Genomic DNA, 13,387 nt, shown 5'->3' on the forward strand with positions numbered 1-13,387 from the left:
GCTTTATGTTGTGTGATTCAGAGTGGATTGGGGTGATATCTGCAGGAAAAATTAACTTATAACCAAGATGAACACTGCAAACTCCTTGGTGCCATTGACATGACTTGGCCACCACTGGAGCTTTAATGCACCTAGAGAGAAGTCAGGTAAAAATTAGACTGGAGAAGTAGTCATCAGCTATTGCAGAAGGGTTCATTGTGTTTGTCAGCATTCATCTCCACCACTCCAAAAGGTTTAATACACGTATTACAGCTGACAAAGGAATGGGTATCAGTAGTCTGTTGACACAAGAGCACATGTGGCTTCTAGGCATGTTCTTGGTTTTCAGCTACACCAAAGATCATCAGGATTGTTATTTTCCAAAGAGCCCAGGAGACCATTGTTCCCAATGCACAGCACACCTGGGGCACGTCCCACTCTAAGCAGGGCAGCTACTGAAAGCCCAGCCCTCAGTGGAAGGACCTATCCTTTTGACTCCAGTTCCCAAACCTACTACTGACTTATGCTGCTCCAGATATGTGCTGTGGGCTGCTGCTTTTAACCTGGTAGTGTTGCCAGAGGCACTGGGCACCTGGCATTTCATGACACCTAAGAAACACCCATTAATTGAAACTCATCAGGCAAACAGCCACTTCTGCTTGCTGTGGCTCTGTTTTTAGCTCTTCAGCTCTGAAGTAAGGCTGACAATTTTTGCTGGTTTCTCAGACCTCCTATTGAGTTTTGCTAATTAATATTTTTGAACTACTTAGCTGTTCTCAAGTCTATGGTGATCCAGAGAATTATTATTACTGCTGGTATTATTAAGACTAATAATACTGCTAATACCCTTAGTAAGCCTGGCAAAATTCAATTTGACTAAAATTCTTGCCACAAATGAAAAAAAAAAACTAACTTCAGTGCTTCAGTGATGTGAGGGGGTACGTGACTCAGTTACCAGTACCTGCTGTTTACAAGGGGCAGGAAGAGTATATTTGCTCAAATGAAAAAGGTCAAGGCAGAGGCCCATTTGCTGTTTGTTAATAAGTAATCTGAAGTACAACACAGCTTTACTGTAACAAATCGGCCTAGCTTAGCTGTCCTTCCATCACCATTATTTCCAACACAATTCTTGATTAAAATGCCAGTTCAAAAATAATCCACATTCTCATAGATTATTTTCAACATCTCCAAAGCCACGCAGAGGATTTGTAGCTGGGGATCCACAGCAACAGTAACATCAAAAAACCTCTTCCATATTTTTGCCAGTGCTTGTCTCAGGACACTGTTGGCGGCAAAGGCTGAAATGTCAGATAGAGCATTATTTAACTCCTCAGAAATTCTCCTGTAGACTTAGTCAAACCCATGCATCTTCCCTGTGGAAGTGTGCCAGTCCAGAGCCGTGGTGTAGCTAGCCTGCGTACAGCCAGCCCTCTAAGTTACTGATGTAACTTACAAATCCACCTACGTCATCTCTGCACCTGGCCCACAGTCAACAGTTAAAATTCAAACATGGACGTTAGAGAATATCTTTCTTCCAAGTATTGAGCATACGTGCACTTCATGCATTGCAACCCCTGCCCTGTCATTGTCTTTTGCCAGAAAGATGGTCATTGTCCAAGCAACAGTTGTCTTTAGTCACCCAGCAGTATTTTGGAAAAGGGCTGGAATAATGATGAGCCTTTGTGGTTCATCTATTGGCTGCAGGTAGGATTCATTAGAAAAGGTTTTCTTATTAATGAGACAAAGCAATACTTGTGCCAGCTGCCAGCTAACCACAGATTCTCTTCTGTAACCCTTAATGTTCATGTCCTTCAACTGTACTGGCCTGGGGCACTTCAGATGTCACACATCTGTTCCTTAAAATAGGGATTGTGAGGTACACCCTGCCGGAGCAGATGCAGCCCTAGCACAGAGCGTGGCACTCTCAGCAGGCACCCCAGCACGGGTTTGTGAGGGTGTTTTGCCGTATGCACAGGTATTTCTTGGAGGAAGGTAGCTGCACACACATGCATGAGGTCACCTTTGGAAACAGAAACCATGTGGATAGCAAACTGTGATTTCTAGCTTCCTGAAATGCAATTTCAAGAGGCAATGATCCTTTAACAAGTCAACAACCTAGTCCTGACTGCCTGTTAACTGAGGGGGAGGGAATGAGCTTGGTGAGGGAAGATTTTCCCTGCAGAACAGGTCACATTTGGCTGTGAGCGCAGAGCATCTTTCTGGTGCCAGAGCCTTACTAAAGTCTCCCAGAGCTCTGTAGTCCTCAAGGCCACCAGAGCCTGCCACCACCCAGGGCAGCAGCATGCGAGTGATGAGAAGTAGGAATGGCTTTCTGCAGCTGCCCCTCTGGCACCACACAGAAAACAGTAAGGCTGAGCAGCAGATATGCAGGTGTAGAGAACTCACAGCAGACAGGAAAGAACATGCGTGGCAGCAATTGCAGGGTCTTTGTGGTGGGATGGAAAGAGGATTCTTGCAACTGAGCGTTCACACACGTCAGGAGACAGCGTCAGTGGCTCCTAGCTGCCAGGAGCGGAGTGTTTTGGATGCCCTGGAGCCCTCTTGTTGTCTGGGGGAAGCTGGCATGGCTGGCGCTGCCCTGTGTGTCTGTACCTGCACGATTGGCTGCAGCTGGGTGGTTGGCAAGCAGTGCAGTTCACAGAGATTCTTGAATTGATCTAATGTGCACAGGATGTTTATCCCAGAACACCTGGGATTGTGGTGGAACTGATGCCCAGTTCTATGAAATTTGGGCTGATTTCATCTGGGATCTGGACAAATACCTTCTAGCTAAAGTGAGGCTAAGAGGAGGGTAGCATGAGGTCCTAGATCCCATGCCACCATGCTGCTCTGAAGGAGCATGTGGCTGTGCCATACGTCACACGTCCTGGCAGAGAGAGTAGTAAGCATTGCTAGCTGGCAGCCTTGGCAGAATGGTGATGCCACATGAAAATGCACGTGTTCATTACTCATGAGATACACATTTTCTGCCCATCCCCGCCTTTTCGCAGTATTATACACCCAGGGTGGTGGAGCTTTCTGTGCCTGTCCCTGGATGTTGTGCTATTTCTTTTTCCTGCACTTTGTCCTGGGTAACGTCTGTTGTAGTGAGTTGCAGGAGCCTTTAAAAACACTGCTACATTTTGCTCTTCCTCCAAAGTCCAGTGAGGTTTTACTTCTTCCCCTTGCAGCAATGGGAAAACAGGGGTTCCTGGATGTCAGGTGATTCTCCTGAAGCAGTGAGACTAGCTAGAAAATGCTAAGTATTCCCCAAACCTACTCCTGAGCGTTAGTCATCACCCTCACGTCACCCCTCAATGGCATCACGACAGCCAACTTGTGGATTATGCAGTCATTCATGGGAACATGAGAGGCATGTACTGAAAAGCAAACCCAGTGCCGCAAACAGCACTGTGGAGACGCACACCCTGTTCTAACCAGTAGCCACGATACTGGGAAAATGTGCAGGTGGTTTCAGAAACTCGTAGGTAGTCTATTATCACAGAGAAGGGGGGGGGGGGAAACCTTAGGGAGGTTTCCCCTATGACCATCTGTTAATTTTCTCCTGAAGCCACTATTGATTTTCTCATGCTAATGCCCTGCGCACACTGCTGTGAATCAGAGCACTGCACTGCTGTTGCTGGACCATGCAAGCTTCCCCGACTGGAATTAGCACACTGGCATGCTTCCTCGATTTGTACCTCAGTGCTTCATGTGCCTGGCAGTCATCAGCCTTGGAGACAAGTCTTCTGCTTTCCCACAGATCCTGGGCTTTGCTGCACCTCAGCTTGTGACAGCGGTGGGCTTCCTTTTTCTACTTACCTGCCTCCTTCCATATAGTTTCTGTAGCCCATCCTATTGTAACAGAGGCCTTGCTCAGACACCTAGCTGTGCTTCAGCCCGAGACCACGCTACTATTTTGTGCTACCTTAGGGATCAAGTGCTAAGACTGCTCATTGTCTGCCGTCCCCTTTGCACTTATATTTTGACCACTGCATGGACACATGCAACACATTAAAAATAACCACCCACCTTGGTGACAACAAATGTCAGCCTTTTGTACGTGCCTTGCAGTATCCATAGCCCCTGTAGCTAATGGTGGTCTTGGGGATGGACCCACCACGGACTAGCTCTGTGCTTCTGCCTTGTGCCAAGCTTTGGATGACATGAGTTTGTTGGGGCAGCAGCTGTACGGCGTTACAGCGTGGTTGCCAGCTGCCCCTGCTTTGGGCTGGAAGTCCCTGATGTTGCCTGTGATGGTGAACGCAGTGAAACTCCAAAGGTGAGCTATGGGGCAGTGATGGTGGGAACTTAGTGGGGTTAGCTTGGGCTGGAGTACACAGTTCAGAAGAGCTTTCCCAGTTTTCTCTTTCTTTTTACAGTCTTCTGAGATACCAGAAGAAGGTGTTGGAAGGCAGATCATGGCTTGGGGGCAATACAAACAGCTTTGCTCTTTATCCTGGCACCTGAGAGCATTTATTATAAGTGACTCGGGCTGTGGCTTCATCCTGATGTGTTGTGTGTGTACTGGGAGTGCTCAGTGGTTTCCAAAGGAACTTACTGAGCATTGCAGCAAATGGGGAAACTCACCAAGGAACAGTTGCTGCAGTAAGTGAAACTTTGAAACAACTTTTGCTTTTCATTTGTGAGCAAAATACGGCATTTTTAAAGCATTTTTATTTATTTGTTTCTGAGCAGAATTATCAATTTCTACCATTGCAAATATAAATTTGTGCAGTGAAAACAGAAAGCAACCAGCTCAAGCTGCAAACTGTCATGGATTTGGTCCCGATGGAAACTGATGTAGTTGAATGTTTCCTCAAAGAAACGTCATCATTTGTGCATTTTTATGGTAAATAATTCTGGAAGAAAAAAATGTTTCTAATATCTATGAGCAATGCAAACAGATGCCGAAAGTGTTTTGCTATTTACTGGCTGTCTAAATACAATTTTTCCCTTTTTTAGAAGAAACAAAAAGGTTTTTCCCTCCTCCCACAAATGAAGAGACGAATGCACCACTGCGTGTCACGCAAAGAGCCGTAACAGGGAAGGATTTAGCGTGGTGCTGGGGTAGGATGTTGCTTCTGTAGCAATAGAAGCAATACAGAATTTTCCAATGGCTTTCCCCCTTTAGTGGATGCTAATTCACGAAACTCCTCATTTTATGGACCAAGACCTGAGTGCCCAGCCTGAGTAACCATTTGGTGTAGCCATTTGCAAATGCAATTATAAATTTTTGAAGTTATACCCAAGAGCAGTATTAAGCTCTGTGCTTCTTGATTTGTAGTGCCCACCTGCTGACTGCAGAGCCAGTACTCTGCACCGTGTGCCCAAAGCAAGCCTGGAATTTCCTTGCGAGGTCCGAAACCTTCAGCATCGTGGCCAGAGAGACTAATAGGGGGATTTTAAGGCTTTAAGTCTGCAGTGACCCAGTCCAGTGGATCCTCTTGAAGGTGAGTACAAACAGCCTTTCTGTCACAGCACACCTGTTTAAGCTGAAACACTTATTACCATCAACCAGGAAGTGACAAACAGGGTCACTGTTCTCCTCAGGGTCATTGTTCCCATCTTCCACCTCTTGCAGAGCACCCAAACCACAAGGTAGTGAGCTAAACACTGCTCATCTGCCCTCCACTGAGGATCTGCTGCTCTACAGCACAGCACTGTTGAATCATTGGGCCAGAAAGCAAGTGCACACGAGGGAGCGTGGCTGTCTTTCCTACCTGTTTGAGCATTCACATGGGAGTTTGAGAATCTGGTCTCTACTCCCAGGACTGTTTATGCATTTTACATGAAACAGTCACCAGGTAACATATAATCCCTGATCAAAGCCCTCAGGGGCTTTAGGCAAAGCAACGCCCAGTTTCTGGATCTTCATCAGAGTTAGGTGTGAAATGGGCTGAGCTGCTTGGTCCTGTCAAGACTGGGGCAGTTCTGGGCATGCAAAAAGGTGGAACTCTAGATAGCTGAGGAACTTGGGAGTATTAAAAAAGTTGGAGATTGAAAGGGCCAGATAGTGGCAAGGACCTAGAAGCTGCAGCAGGACGTATATGCTGGCATTTCAAACCAACGTGCAGATTTAGGGTAAAACCTCTGGTGCTTCAGTAGTGAAGTCTTCTTACAGGGAAATAATTGTTCTCACAGATTCCTGGAGTGGAAACTTCTTTACATAACAATTCTATGTCTTGTTTTTTGTTTCTTTTGTTTGTTTGTTTGTTTTTTAATGTCCCATTCCAGCCACTTCATTTGCTTGGATTTCTTTCTACTAGGCAGCATGTGCTGAGCTGCACAATGGTGGCTGCCGTATGAATAGCTTGTTATTCTTACCAAGCGTGACAACTGCTGTAGCAAAATCAAGAGCAACCTGCTCTAATGTAAACTGATTTCAGATTGCCCCCGGCAGTCCCAGCTACCTCATCTAACCTCTTTTTTTTGCCAGTTATTTTTTCTTTCTTTCCTTTCCTTTTTTTTTTTTTTTTTTTCTTCTGCTGAAGACACACCCTATGCTTTCTTACAAGGTGTTTTATCATGCTGTCTTTTGTACCACTGTCCCCAACATGCAGAGTGTCTCTGGTATTATCCTTGGTACTTTGCACAGCCATTTGGTTTCTCTACCTGATGCAGAATCCGGCTGCCAGCCTGCCCCAGGGTTGAGCTCTGCCGTTGTTGACGGTTGTACCCAAGAATACCTGGCTACAAAACACCACAGATGTGTGCCCAGCTCTTGATGGGGCTGTTGTATCTTTGATACCCCACCTGCATTTTGGAGAGTGCTGTAGGGCTTGATAAATGCAGACAAAGTCTTATTCAGAGTGACAGCAGTGTCAAGTGGGCAGCAGTTGTGCTGGTAAGGGAGAGGAGAACATGGAGGGTGGGTTTGGGGCAGGCAGTATTGCTGGAGAAGCAGTCTGATTTGCCAATCACAGCTGCCAGATCGGTGTGTATGATGGGCGTGATATAAATTACTACCTATAAATAAATACCACAACAGCATTTTAATGAGGTGTTTTCTAGTAGCACTTGTCCAGGCTGGTTGTGTTATGCTAAGGCTGGAGAAGTATCTCCAAGCAAGCATCTTGGCTAAACCTTCATAAACACGGTCTCACCCAAGATCTAACTATGATTTGTTTGGATAAGAGGTTTTGCTTGTTTGTTTCTGGACATACTTTCAAATACATATGGGTTTTTGCCTCTATTTATTTATTTATTGCTTCTTGGCCCAGGTTTTGTGTTGGTGTCATAGACCCTAACTGGTGCAGAGACAAGGGCTAAATCTGGTGCCTTTGCCGAGCATTCATTGTTGTTCTGACAAAAAGTTGCAGAATGGCTGGGTCATCTGTGTTTTTTGGGTGGGAATTTGGGGCTGTGACTCACAGGACTGGCCTGTGTCGCCCCTTACACACCGTCCCATCTCAGGGAGCAGTGTCCTTAGCTTCTCATGGTGTGCCGGCAGACCTGGCGGTGCCGCCCGTGCTGTTGGTAGTTGTGCTCTCACAGATCCACACCCCACATCTGCACTGTAGTTCACTAAGAGCCAGAAACCAGTCCTGAGGACTTTTCACAGCAGCTAGCAATTTTTAATGAGCCTTTGGCAGCCTGGGCTGCTGAACAGATGGCTGCAGATAAATGTGCACATATACACTGTTTATCTGTCCTGCTCTATAGGGTCCCCTCACAGTGTTGTATCAGATCCTGTAAGGTTGCCCCTGCATGCCTGAGTGTACACACTGCTTCATAGAGCTGTGCTAGGGTAGATGTGAGTCTAAAGATCGGTCATGGTGTTCTATGAGAACCAAACAGATCCTGGTAGGAGGCAAATACTGAGGCTGGGGTTGCATTTGGAGGCTGTATCTCAGGCATGGCTTTTACAATATTTTAGTACAAAACAATAGTTTCATCAGAAAGCCTCTCAAATGCTAAATTGTCACCACAAGAATGTACGAGTGCTGCATATATCCAAAATAAAGTCAAGAAATAGACTTGCTCATGAACTAAGGAGTTTTTGCAACTTTGATGCCTGTACATTAAAGGCAGGATCTCTTTTCTACTCAGGTTGAAGATCTGAGAGAGAAAGTTCAGTTCTTTGATCCTTAAAGATAAAATCTCTGAAGTGAAGTCTCTTTACTGTCTGGACTTGTGATGCATACACCAAATTCATTCATATTATAAATAAGTAATAACTGGCAGGTGATGCTATGGAGATAACAGCTTCATTCTTTTCGAGGAATCATTAACTCCAGCCAGGTCTCCCAGATCAACAGCTATTAAAAAAATAATAATAATAATTTTGATGGTTGGAGGGGACATCTGGAGGGCTACACTCCAACCTGACTAACTTGTATATGAGCTTAGGTTGCTCAGGGCTTTGTCATTACATTTTGGATATCTCCAAGGATGGGGATTTCACAAATCTCTCCCAGCACCTGTTTCACTGCATGCCTATTCTCATTTTGAAAAATTTCTTCTATTATATTCAATGGAATTTCTCCTGCTACAACTTGTGGCCATTGCTCTTGTGCTGCATGCCGCTGATGAGAGTCTGGTTCCATTATCTGCATGCAGCCCAGGGTGCAGTTGGCCATCATTACTCACAGGCACGCTGCTGACTCATGGTCAGCACTTTGTCCACCAGGACCCCAGTCCTCTGTTCAGTGAGCTCAGTGTTAGGCACAAACATGCCGAGGATGCATTCGCCCTATCATCCAGGTTGCTGATCAAGACTGGCCCTAGTGTTGTCCCCTGAGGAATGCCATTTGTTAATGCCAATTAGAAGTCTAGTTGTTGACCATTATTGCCTTTTGACCTTCATAGTCCAGCCATGTGCTTTTTCCAGCCATGATGTGGTCTGTCCCTACAGTCCATACCACCCGTTTGGTAAGTGTGGGAGACAATGTTACAGGTCATACTAAAGCCAAAGTAAGTGACATCCACTGCTTCCTCAACCTTGTCCATCCAGCCCATAATCACAGCACAGAAGACAACCAGGTTGGCCAGGTACAATTTGAGCTTAGTGAATTCACGTTGCCTGTTCTTAGTCCCTTTCTTGTCTTTCTTCTATCTGGAAGTGGATTTTACGTGGACTTGCTCTGTAATATTCCCAGGAAATGTGCCGATACTTTACAACTGACATCTTTTTATTTGCTAACGCTTTGAGTAATGCCTTTCAGAAGAAGCCAGGTGATTACATGTGTGGGGTTTGTGAGTCCTCCAGCATGAGCTGTGTTGGTTGAGGGAATTTTTGGTAGAGAGTGGCTGAGCAGGTCAAACTCAGAAGCAAGCTAACCAGGATACTCCTGCTGGGAATCCCTTTTTTCCCAGCCTAGCCACCAAGGATGACCTGCCTACCTTTGTTGTCATGGCTTTTGTGTTACCACAGGGCAGGAATCCTAAAGAGAGGAAATGATAAAAGAGGAGGAATGAGGCTACCAGACCAACAGACAGTGGAGTATGATATTGTCAGAGCTGGCACCAGGAAAGGCTTTGACTAGTTTGAGTAGGAGGAAGAAATAAGGAAGAAGAAGGGGTAAGGTTATCTGCATGGAGTGCTAGGTACAGGCATGGTCATTTCTAGAGAGCATGAGTAGTTCAGTCAACAGGAGGGGTCAGGCACTTGCCAAAACACACATTAACACAATGGCATATAGTGGGTTGAATTCACAGAAGGCGGTTGAGTTTCACTAGGTAAGACATTGGCAAAGCAGTTGGCCTGGTCTGGCCCCACAGTCAGACCTGGTGGATTTCCAACCATTTTCTTTCTTACTTTCTATAGTCACACTATTGTACTTCAGGCCTCTGTGAATTAATCTGCCATGCCCTCAGAAGCTCTCTTTTGCTGCAGGGCCTGGCTGCAGATACAGCACCTGCTTCTGGACAGGGAGGCATCCATGAAGTCCCCTGAATCCCTCCTTTTCTGTGGAAAACAAAACTCCTGGAAATGCTGGTCAGAACATTGGTGGTCTTTGTGGGAGACACTGGGGCATTCTCAGCTGGAAAGGCTTGGCAGACCAGATACATCCCCTGTGCGTGAAACTAGCCTGTGTAATTGGAATGAAGGAAAGAGGCAGGAAGGTGCAGTGGTGGGAGGTGACAACTCTGCATGAGCACTTGGACAGGCAGCATTGGGCATGGCTTGCTAATTAGCAGAAACATACATAATCCTATTGTCTTTCACTGTGCCCATGTTAATGTGACTGAGCAGCTGTATTCCTGTGATGGCCTTACCTTTGTAATCTTCTTACCTAGCATATGAGAAGACTTTCAACAGTGATGCACAGAAAAGCAAATAGGACACTGGTGTAGTGACAACCCTGCTGTGGCTCCACGTGCGTCTCTAACAGAGGAGACACAATCTCAGGCACATGCAGCTGAAGTTTGGATTTCTCTGCACAGCAGACTGAGGTTTCCAGGGTCCCAAGGTACATGTGAGTACCTGCACACTGGACTGCAGTCCCTCACGCACTAATGAAATCTGACTTGCTGGGTCACCCTCCTGCTTCATTTGCAGTGACACAATATCATTTAAAGTTGTTTGCTTATTACAGAGATAATATCACAAGGTGTGGTGCCCTGATGGGAGTCTAGCAAGAAAGTAACACTCATGCACCCTCCCACCTTTGGCAGATCGTCTGAGGGTCCCTCATTGGCTTTGTGACGGAAAGTGGTTGATTCACCTCCACCCAGCGGTAATTACCTGTTGCTGTCTGCTGGAAGTTCCCATGTTTGGCATTGGAGTGGTAAGCCTAGAACTCACTGGTGAGATTAACTGCAATGTAAAACCATGATTTCTTGATGCCTCTGTTTTATATTCAGCCTAGTAAAAGTTGCTTAGTGCATTATATCATTTACTTGTGATATTATATAATCATTAAAATATGCCTAATTGCTGTTACCCTGATGTACTCATACTTCTCAGCAGCTATTTGCATGCAGCCTCCCCATCAAACAAGAGAGCAGTTCTGGTAGCAGAAGAGCTGGTGTTTTTTTTTTTGCTGTTTTGCTATTTTATTTTATTTTATTTTATTTTATTTTATTTTATTTTATTTTATTTTATTTTATTTTATTTTATTTTATTTTATTTTATTTTATTTTATTTTATTATTTTTACTTGCCTTTTAGGAGAGTCCTTTTTTTCTTTTTCCTCCCTCCTTTTATTCTAGATCCTCATGCATACAATAGAGCTCCTTCCAGAGGGGCTTTGCCCGCCCCTGAAAGCTGATCGTTTTAGCCCCTCAGCTTTAAGATACAATTACTCCCTTGTCAGTGCAGTTCTTACCGAACCAGGCTGGCTTGGCAGGTCTCCACTCCTTCTTTGTTTAAGTTTATTTATTTTTATATCAGAAAGGTAGTAAAATTGACAAAAGAGGTTTATTCAGACTCTAACTGTACAGTTTACCTCACACACAAAATAAAACATCCAGCACACTTCCTTTTGTTTGTGGCATCAATGCTGAACTCTTATAAAGCCAGAGTTAGGTAACTTCTCCCTGCCTTTACCTTTTGAAACCTTTTTTGTATCAGTGTCCCATGCTGAGTTTTCTGTTGTTTGCTCTGCACCCTCCATCTTTTTGGGATGTTGTTGGCTCAAAGTGGAAAACTTTTCACAGAAGTGAGCCCAAGCCTTTAGGGCCCCAGCAGGCAGGGCTTTCACTGGAAGAGAAGGATGGAGAAATGAAGGGAGGGGGCTCCCACAGGGGCCATTTTGGGTGGAATTAGTGGTGCCCCCCTGAGCAGTTCACGTGTCTCCTCACTCAGGTTCTGTGGGTCCCATCTGCACAGGGGGAAGCTCCCAAACACTGCATCAGGACCAGCCGTAGCCTCACTGGGGTCAGGCCTCCACTCGGCTGCATCCCCTCCTGGAGCACCTCAGAGCTGCTGTGCTGAGTAACCTCTTCCATGGCACGAGCACTAAACCCTGGAGTCCTTACTCAAACAGTGGGCTCTCATTTAGGGATCAGATTTAGTATCCAAATGATCCTATAAACACAGCTATGGAACAGGAGCTGCAATCTATTTAGCAAGGTCTGTTTTCATGTATGTTCATCAATGAGTTGGGATCAGAGTGGGTGTAGGTCCTGGGGATGGGTGACTGGAGTTAGCAAAGAAGAAAGAGGTGTGGGAGGATGGAGTTCTTTCAAAAGAGAAGGTCAAATCACAACTCTGTTTCTAGCTGGTGTACACTAATACTCCTGCTACAATTATATATGGGGTCTGGAAAAATGAATAAATTGTCTTTAAAAACCTGGTTTAATTGAGAAAATAGAGCAGAGACAGCAATGCAGGAAGGAGAAATTAATTCACTCAATATTATTTGTTAACATACCAACTTCTCCGCCTTTATATGCACTGCAGTAGTTCTGTCATCCAATGCAGGCACACAACACGTCAACTAATGGGGACACTGCTGCTGGGGAGGCTCTCAGACAAGGTTAGCAACAGCCAGACCAATACTGAAATGTTTACTGCAGACACAGGTTCATTTGTGACCCAGGCACTGGGACTACACAGCCTCCAGCCCCATGTGTGTTTATTTTGGCGCCTGCCTTCCTCTTCTGAGGCTCTGCTCCCCACCTAGGCTGTACGTAGCCAAGTCTGTGCTCTGCAAAAGGCAATCGGTGATGTTACTGTGCTCTGCTGACCAGGGGTACTGTCTAACAGTTGTTCTGAGTGCACTGCAGGTTACATGCATGTTAGCCAGCATTTTGACTTTGGGGAGGGCTGTGACCTACATCAGATGGTGGACTGGGATATTTGCAGGCTTGTCCAAGAGCTTATCATGTTCAGCACTACCGAAAGCCTGGGGAATGGGATACCCAAATCCCTTTGGTGCTGTTACCATCCCAATCCAGCTTTCCTCGGCCATGCCTGGAACTTGTCCACCACCAGCATTGCTGGGTGTCTGTGCCCATGTGCTCTAAGTGCCTTCCTTTAGAAACAAGTGAAGGGCATTGCCTCGTGTGCTGGAAAACACGCACAGAGTCTCTGTGCTTAAACTCACCAATGGGTACAGCGCGAAGCCAGGCCTTGGGAACTCTGATTTTGCCTCCAACACCGTCTGATGATCTGAGTCCTGCTCTTGACAGCCCAGAGCTGCCACTTGCCCTCCTGGAGGTGAGGTGACCCTGGCTTGGTGGGTCACACACCCACACCATCAAACCCTCCCAAACGTATGCAGTGCATCATCACCTTTGTGCTACTTCCAGCTGAACAGAGAGAGGACTTCACCTCCCCTTCTTGTATCAGAAAGGTCAATCCCAGCACAGACTGCCTTTTCTTTTAAAGCCATTAAAAGGATTTTACATCATAAAATGCTGTAATAGCAATGCAATTAATGACTCTTTAGAAGCATTCAGAGATTACTGGCTCTTGGTGCAGTAAATAGAAAGCAGTAAGGTTCTGTAGTTCATTTCCA

At 45.6% G+C, this 13,387-nt stretch overlaps 1 long non-coding RNA gene across 3 annotated transcripts in view; it reads left to right on the forward strand.

Moving 5' to 3' along the window:
* LOC311443552 overlaps positions 1-13,387 on the forward strand; it is a 52,981-nt gene that overhangs the window by 33,747 nt on the left and 5,847 nt on the right. Inside the window, exons 5-8 of one of the 3 annotated variants that reach the window (XR_014697325.1) lie at positions 4,054-4,261; positions 4,362-4,587; positions 5,267-5,432; positions 9,818-10,712. This is a non-coding gene — a long non-coding RNA (uncharacterized lncRNA). The remainder of the gene's footprint in view (positions 1-4,053; positions 4,262-4,361; positions 4,588-5,266; positions 5,433-9,817; positions 10,713-13,387) is intronic. The other 2 variants (XR_014697326.1, XR_014697327.1) reach the window with 2 other exon arrangements.

The sequence above is a fragment of the Aythya ferina genome (genome assembly GCF_964211825.1).
Source record: "Aythya ferina genome assembly, chromosome: 12".
Taxonomy (NCBI): Eukaryota; Metazoa; Chordata; class Aves; order Anseriformes; family Anatidae; genus Aythya; species Aythya ferina.